The sequence below is a fragment of the Elephantulus edwardii genome, unplaced genomic scaffold (genome assembly GCF_000299155.1).
Source record: "Elephantulus edwardii isolate Elephantulus edwardi_28Jun2011 unplaced genomic scaffold, EleEdw1.0 scaffold00261, whole genome shotgun sequence".
In the NCBI taxonomy this organism is placed as follows: domain Eukaryota; kingdom Metazoa; phylum Chordata; class Mammalia; order Macroscelidea; family Macroscelididae; genus Elephantulus; species Elephantulus edwardii.
In genome coordinates, this window is record NW_006400011.1 from 2,621,684 (window position 1) to 2,630,492 (window position 8,809).

Sequence of the window (8,809 nt, forward strand, 5' to 3'; positions counted from 1 at the left end):
ACTTGCCAGCCTGGGTGGAAACATTTCTTGCACTAAAAATAGCATACCTTTGCTTACCCAGCGTATAGATGTGTCCTGAGCAAGGCTGGGCATCTTTCCGCATACCAAACTCTGCAAGACAATTGAGTCCAAGAATACAATTGCTCAGACTTTCCTCCAAGCTCTGCAGGGGGTTGAATGAACCATTACACAAAGCAGAGGACATCAAGTGAGTTCATAGGGAGTCAAGATAAGATCTTGACCACAGGTCAGAACAAACAACGCCTTTAGGGCTTTTGCTCACTGAGGTATTTGCCACAACTGACAACTGCTGTAAAATAAGAAAAGATTTTAGTTCTCGTTCTGATTTAAGGTGTCTTAGAATAATTTATTTCACTAACCCCTCCACCTAAATCTGATAAGAAACAGTGGATTTCTACAAAGGGTGATGGAAAACTTTGGAAATCCATAATGGCGATGGTAACTACATAATAAATGAAATTAGTGTCTCTGAACTGTATATGGAAACAAGGCTGGAAAGGTCAATGCTCCGTTACATAGTTATTGATCACAATTAATTTTTTCTCTGTTTTTGTTGTATGATAAAAATGACTTAAACTAAAATCTCAGTGCAATTTCAAAATTCTACCTATACCTATAGGAAGCCTAGTGCTGAGAAACTGCACCAATCCCAAAGGCAGGCTGTTGGCACTCACCAGCTGCTCTCCAAGAGAAGGAAGGGCATTCTCTTCCCATGTGAGTTCCTGCTTCTGAAAAAGCCCCCGAGACTCAGCTATCAGTCAGTTCTGACTCATTGGCATACAGCAGCAACTTATAACTATGATGCTGGCGGTGTAAAAATAACAAGTTAGTTTTCACGTTTCCCTTACGTTTCACAGGCCAGACTTGGTTTATCTTTAAATTGTTAAAGTTCAAAGTTCAAATAATCCTAGCACTTTAAGTGGCATGGTAATTAATAAATACATCTAACTTCAAATATTCTTGATCAAATTATGGAATTCTGATTGCAAAATGTCAATAAAATCTCTTAGAAGTACTTATTGTGTATGACAATTACTAAGAATCATGCTATACTGGTGAGAGGAATTATTAAAGCTATCAAGTATTCTCTATAAAATAGACCCGGTTTACTGGTTTGATACAGACTGAGGGAATCCCTGAGACAATAGCCTTCAGTCATCTGTCAAGCCTGGAAGTGAAGCCATCTCTTAGGCTCAACTCCCAGCCAACTGGAGAGTCAAGAAGGAACACCAGGGAAGGATGAACGCTTCTCAGAGCCATCAGCCAGACAAGATCAGAAAGGCATCACCTGCCCCGAAATAATGCTGAGAATGTAGAAAACAACACCCAGAAGGATGAGTGGATATGGGTATACAAGGAGGAAGTGGGAATAGTGCAGTTACAAGATGGGAATTGTAATCAATGTCACCAAACATAATGTGTATAAACCGCTGAATGGAAAGTCTATCTGCTGTGTAAACTTTAACTCAAATAACAATAAAGGATGGGTTTAAAAAATAAAAACAATAAAGAATGGGATTTTTAATAAAAATGAAGGATATCTTCCCTCACTTTTAAGGAAACTTTCTCAGAATTTCTTCTCCATCATCACAGACTAAAGAAGCAATGAAATTATTCATATATATGTGTGAATTATTATATACCTACTATGTATCAGAGAGTTGGAAAATGACTAAGGAGGATAGAAGGAGAATTGATGCCTTTGAGCTTTGGTGCTGGAGAAGACTATTGAGGGTAGCATGGACTGCTAGGAAAACAAACAGATTCATCCTGGAGAGGGTTAAACCGGGCAGCACCTTGGAGGCAAGAATTTTGAGGCTCTGTCTAACATAGTCTGGACATGTTGTAAGGGGGACCTGTCCTTGGAGAGGGATATCATGCTTGGGAGGGTGGAGGGACAGCGCAGGAGGGGAAGACCCTCTATGAGGTGGATTGATTTAGTGACTGGGGTAATCGGGATAGGTGTATCAGAGACAGTGTGATTGGCACAGGACAGAGCAGAGTTTAGGGCTGTTGTACGTAGGGTCGCTATGAGTTGCAAGTGACTCGACGGCACATGACAACAGCAGCAACAACTATACTCTATCATCTATCTATCTATCTATCTTTCTATCTATCTATCTATCTATCTATCTATCTATCACAGCAACATAGGTATAGGGGTAAGAAGCTGTGGTAAGGTCCTCTTTTGTGATTTACTGCCTCTGAGAACCCATTGGAGAGTCAGCTATGAGTCAGTTCCAACTCAACAGCACACAACAACAACAGCATATATATATGAAGCAAAGGTTGTTATTAAAGACTGGCTGGCAGAGATTTTCGGGAGAAAGTAGTAAAATAAAAACTGATTTACTGCCCCTCTTCCCTGAAATCAACTGAAAGGTACAAACAGCCTCAATAATGTCGGAAAATAGAAAAGGTTTGCAACTCTAAATAGTACTCTGTGTTTTGCGGTTTTTAAAATTTATTTCTTTTTCTCCCCCCCTTATTGTGTGCTGTTGAGTCAGATCTGACTAGCACAGGAGGAGATTGCCCTTCCTTCTCTAGTGGAACATCTGGTGGGTTCGTCTCTATGAAGGAAGCCTGGGGATGCTGTGCTCCACTGAGGGTGAATGGCAGAAACACATTTGGACAGGCTGGTGGAGCATGACATTCTCTTAGGCCGTGGATACCCTCGCAGACAGAACTGGCACTGTGTTCAACAGAAGAAGAAGCTGAGTGAACAGTGTCTTTGAACCACTTCTGACAATGTAGCAGGAGAGGAGGCAACGAACCAGCAGGGTTTAGGCATACCATTTGTGTAAGAAGCAGTCCATCCATGTGGCAGTGTGAATGGCAGGCCTATTTATATAAACTGATGAAAAACTAGGAAAAGCAAAGGCAATGGATTAAACATACTAAAAAATCACATCATGTGGCAATTCATGAAAAACCAGTGCAATTTTCTTCATCTGGAATAGTCATCCTACAGCAGAGTGTCTGTAAGAAAACAGCAGTGTCCGCCTGCCTGCCACTGAAGACTCGCACACGTTGACCGCCCCAGACAGCTCTCTTGAAGTCTCGATCTCCAGACCGGGTACTTGTTAGCTTCCAATAGCACAAGAGCCATTTCCTTGAAATCAATCATCTCTCTCTCCATAATAGCATTCAAGTTCATTGGCATTTACTTAGAATAAACTCATAGCTGACCCTACAGTGGATTCTTTGTAGGCTGTAAATCTCACTAAATCACATGAAACATGAGATGAGATTGTCTTTCTTTTTCCTGAGGAGCCATTGGTGGATTCATACTACCAGAGAAGCTATGAAGCTATACCTTTGGACTAGCAGTGCACACACACACACACACACGTAAGTGGGAGGGAGGGGAATATGAGTGTATATTCAGGTCATTGGTGTTGCTTTCCTAGTGAATACCAAGGAGCTGGGGTTGCTTAGTGGTAAGGCGTTGTGCTGTCAACCCAAAGGTATGCGGCGTCAATCCACTAGCTTCTTCGTAGGAGAACTATGTGCAGTTTCTTCCTGTGTGATTTATTGCTTCAGAAAACCCACTGGAGGAGTAGTTATAGCTATGAATTGGTTCCAACTTGAAGATACGCAGTAACAGCATCAAGGAAACACAGCTACAAACATCAAAGTCTATCGCAAGCGCATTTGGGACATTCAAAGAATTAAACAATAAATGTAGAAGGCAAAGTAGAAAGTATAATTAAGCAAACTAAAAAAAGAGGTTCTCCATCTGTTTATGATAGATGTCCTCGTTTCCTTGTTCCTTCTTTGCCTATTACACCTTGCACTTGAGTAATCAAGCTTTCTTATTCTTACCCAACCATCCCATCCCCTGCCATGCTGGTTTAAGCTCTGGCAGCCTAGAGGTTAGGAGTTCTGCTGTCAACGCAAAGGCACGGGATTGGAATCTAGCATCTGTTCTGCTGCAGGAAGATAGGCAACTTGTTCCCTTGCGGTTTACAACCTCTAAAGACCCATTTGAGCACCTGCTGTGTATTGGTTCCAACACAGTAGCAATGAGTTTGAGGTTTTGTTTTTTGGTGGTGGTTGTTATTTTTAGTTCCTTTAAGAATACTAGTAGGTAAAAGCTGGACCTTAGTGTTCTCTTTGGTAGTCAAATTTCTTGTAGGGAGAAAACTTTTGTTTAGCGAAGTGTTTTTGGTCCATCATCCTAACTAAAGATAGAAAGGCCTGAGAAGCAAAGGGAGGAGAAAAAAGAAAAGGTACTTCTTTAACAATGGAACAGGATGTTGGAGAGGATGATAGAAAGCAGAAATGGGTAGTAAATGAAAAGGGAATACTTAGAGAAGGAGAGGTACAAGGGGTTCAGAAAATACTGGATCGCTGATGTGGGGAGAAAAGAATAACGTAGAGAATTCTAAAATTAGGATCTCTGATGCTCATGTTTATGTTATTTTAAGCCCTTGAGAAACCAGCTACTTTCACTGTCTTGTGATAAAATAAAGGATCTATAAAAATAAGATTATGCTAGTTTGCTTGGCTCCACAGACAACACTCTTGGCACCAGTAGCCAGGAAATTAAAAGACATATTACCATGGGAAAGTCTGCTGCTAGGGATCTCTCCAAAGTACTGAAGAGCAATGGTGTCTCTCTGGAGACTAAGGTGCACCTGATACAGGCCATGGTCTTTGCAATCACTTGTTATGCATCAAAGAGTTGGACAATGACCAAGGAGGATAGAAGGAAAATTGATGCCTTTGAGCTGCGGTGCTGGAGAAGAGTATTGAGAATACCATGGACTGCTAGGAAAACAAACAGATTCATCCTGGAAAGGGTTAAACTGGGCAGCTCCTTGGAGCCAAGGATTCTGAGGCTCCATCTAATATACTTTGGACATGTTGTAAGGAGGAACCGGTCCTTGGAGAGGGACATCATGCTTGGTAGGGTGGAGGGACAGTGCAGGAGGGGAAGGTCCTCTATGAGATGCATTGATTTAGTGACTGGGGTAATCAGAATGGGTATATCGCAGACAGTGTGATTGGCACAGGATAGAGCAGAGTTTAGGGCTGTTGTACATAGGGTCGCTATGAGTCGCAAGCAACTCGATGGCACATAACAACAACAACAACAAGCTTCATGTTCTAATTTCCCTACCATACAAGAAGATAGAATTTTTCACAGAGGGATATGTGTGTGTGTTTGTGTGTGTGTGTGTGTAAATGTTCTTTTTTTAATTTTTAATTTTTTAATTTTGTTAAAATGTTATTTTATTTCATTATTTTTGTGTGTGTGTACCATCAAATCAGATCTGACTGGTACAGGAGGAGATTGTCCCTCCTTCTCCAGCAGAGCATTTGGTGGATTCAAACCACGCACCTCTGAGATTACAGTGCAGCTTCTTGCCACTAGGCCACCAGAGCTCGCCGTAAATGTTCTTAACATATGCATGCATGAGTATGTATAGTCAAAGGGAATGTGTGTGTATATATATAGAGAGAGAAAGTGAGCCCTATCCTAGTCTGTAGGGAGTTACACGGCTAACTCAAAGGTGTTACCTGTCTGATTGCTCAGATCTAGCAGTGATTCTGCAGGAGAAAGATGGGCAATCTCCCCCCACATGACTTGTTGTTGTTATGTGCCGTCGAGTCTCTTGCGACTCATAGTGACCCTATGTACAACAGCTCTAAACTCTGCTCTGTGGCGAGCTCTGGTGGCCTAGTGGCAAGAAGGTGTACTGCAATCCCAGAGGTGCACAGTTCAAATTGCTGGAGAAGGAGAAACAGTCTCCTCCTGTACCAGTCAGATCTGATTTGATGGTACACACACGCACAAAAAATAATAAAATAAAATAAAAAATAAACTTTGCTCTGTCCTGTGCCAATTGCACTGTCTCCGACACACCCATCCCGATTACCCCAGTCACTGAATCAATCCACCTCATAGAGGGCCTTCCTCTCCTGTGCCTGCCCTCGACCCTCCCAAGAATGATGTCCCTCTCCAAGACCAGTCCCTCCTTACAACTTGACCAAATTATGTCAGACGAAGCCTTAGAATTCTTGGCTCCAAGGAGCAGCCCGGTTTGACCCTTCCCAGGATGAATCTGTTTGTTTTCCTAGCAGTCCATGCTACCCTCAATACTCTCTCCAGCACCAAAGTTCAAAGGCATCAATTTTCCTTCTATCCTCCTTAGTCATTATCCAAATCTCTGATGCGTAACCAGTGATTGCAAAGACCATGGCCTGTATGACTTACATGACTTACAGTCTCCAAAACTCACTGGAAGGTCAGTGTACAGGGATGTTTATTTGCATGTAAGAAAATACATTTCTGAAAACCTGCTGGAGGGTCTGCTGTGAGTCAGCTCTGATTTGAAGGGAATGAGCTGAGCGAATTAACATATTCATAGATGGAGAGTATGGTGGCCCAGTGGTAAGAAGAAACTGCACTGCAGTCCCAAAGACATGCAGTTCAAATCCACGAAATGCTCCACGGGAGAAGGACAGTAAGTCTCCTCCTGGGCTCTGAAAACTAACTGCCTCTGAAAACCCACTAGACAGTCAGCTATGGGTCTGTTTTGACACAATGGCAAACAACAATAGGAGGTACATATATGTATTCCATACACATGTATGTTTTATATTGATGTATGTTTACTTCCAAGAACTTTGCAAAACTAAAGATTCCCTGAATTTCCATATTCCTATGACTAATATTAATGCTTTCTAGAAAAATGTCTTGGAAACTCCTTGGAGCACTTCTACACTGTACACATGGGTGGCTATTAGTCAGGATTGACTCAGTGGTAAGTAACCATCACAACAACCAATAATACACTCAAGTTGGTTTGGGGCTTAGGATTCTGAGCTGAAAGTGCCTAAGTAGACCAAATTGAAAACAACAGTGATATCATAGGATTACTCTAGGAGAACTGGACTAATTCAGCAAGAGACTTTTGCTAAGAATGGAAGATTCTAAGACAATAACCATGATGTTGTAGTTGTTGTTAGGTGCCCTCGAGCCACAGATAACTCATAGCAACCCGATCAATGAAAGGCCTGAGCCCTGTTCATAGAGTTTCTGGAGGCAAGCCATTTCGGAAGTGGATGCCACTTCTACTTCCAAGCTTGTTTTAATTGGGAAGCTCTACCAAACACTGTCCACCATGGGTAACCTTTATCACATTTGACACGTCAGTGTCACAGTGTTTAGCATCACAGTAACCATGAGTTACCTCTGTACAGCAATGCACAGACCAGTGCTATACCACCTAGAAGAATGTTTGACAGAAAAACAATTTGAACCAGGCCTGAGGGCCACAGATTAAAATCACACACCTTGGGCTTGGTAGCATAACTTTCTGTCCACTAGGCCAACATTATTGTTGTTGTTGTTGTTATGTGCCGTCTAGTCGCTTGCGACTCATAGTGACCCTATGTACAACAGCTCTAAACTCTGCTCTGTCCTGTGCCAATCTCATTGTCTCTGACACACTCATCTCGCTTGCCCCGGTCACTGTATCAATCCACCTCCTAGAGGGCCTTCCCCTCCTGCACCTGCCCTCCACCCTCCCAGCATGATATCCTTCTCCAAGGATCTGTCCCTCCTTACAATATATCCAAAGTATGTCAGACGAAGCCTCAGAATTCTTGCTTCCAAGGAGCAGCCCAGTTTAACCCTCTCTAGGATGAATCTGTAGCTCTCTAGGTCGTCGTTGTTATGTGCCGTTGAGTTTTAGACAACTCATAGCGACCCTACAAGGAAAGGCCTGAACCCTGCTCATAAAACTTGCCATTACTTGCACACGCACGTGGACTACAATGCTCGGGCGGCAAGAAGTCACAGAAACCCTGGGTGGAGCCATCCAGGAAGAACATGGCCACCTTCTCTCCCCTCTCCTTTGGGGCTTTAAGCCACCACCTGCCTTAAACTCTAGGCCAAGTCTCAAGGGCCTTGCTCCTGGGGAGAAGAGCAGTCCTTCACATCAAACACAAAAAAGCACTCGACTCCAAAAACTTGCCGTAATACTTGTGCACACATGCAGACCACCACACTCAGGCAGCAAGAAGTCACAGAAACCCTGGGTGGCGCCATCCAGGAAGGATGATAGCATCTTAAAATTAATCCTGTTGTTGTTGTTTAATGCCGTCGAGTCGTCGAGTCGTAGACGACTCATAGCGACCCTATGAACGAACAGCCGGAGCACTGTTCGTGCATAGAGTTTCCGGAGGCAAGCCATAACACACTAAAATTGCAAAAGCTGCTTACTTCTAAACACTCAGCTGAAAGGACATTGGACCATGGCCCTCGTATATATAAGAGATAAATAAAAGACAACACAGCACAGCGAAACATAAACAACCACTACAGCTTTTGATTTCTTTTCTCTCTCTTCATAAGAGTGGCTACACAGCAGTTTAGGAAACAATTTCCCTTGTAAATGAAAATATGAAAGTCAACTTTTTCTGAACTCCTTATTGTTGTTGTTGTTATGGAGTACTGCTAAGTCAGAACCGACCCATACCTGACCCTCCAGTGGGCTTTCAGAGGCAGAAAAGCACACAGGAGGAGATTGCCCGTCCTTCCACTGTGTAGCAGCTGGTGGATTCAAACCATGTACTTTTGCATTGGCAGCGCAATTCCTTCTCACTAAGCCACCAGAGAACCCTGAACTCTTTATTAGGGCCCCAGAGTAAGTATTTATACCCTGGTCTGTAAGAATTCATCCTACTTGGACTCACAGTCAACACTCAAATTTACAGCAGTCAAGAAATCAGAAGTTCAGTTCAAATCTACCAGATGCTCTCTGGAGAAGGAGGG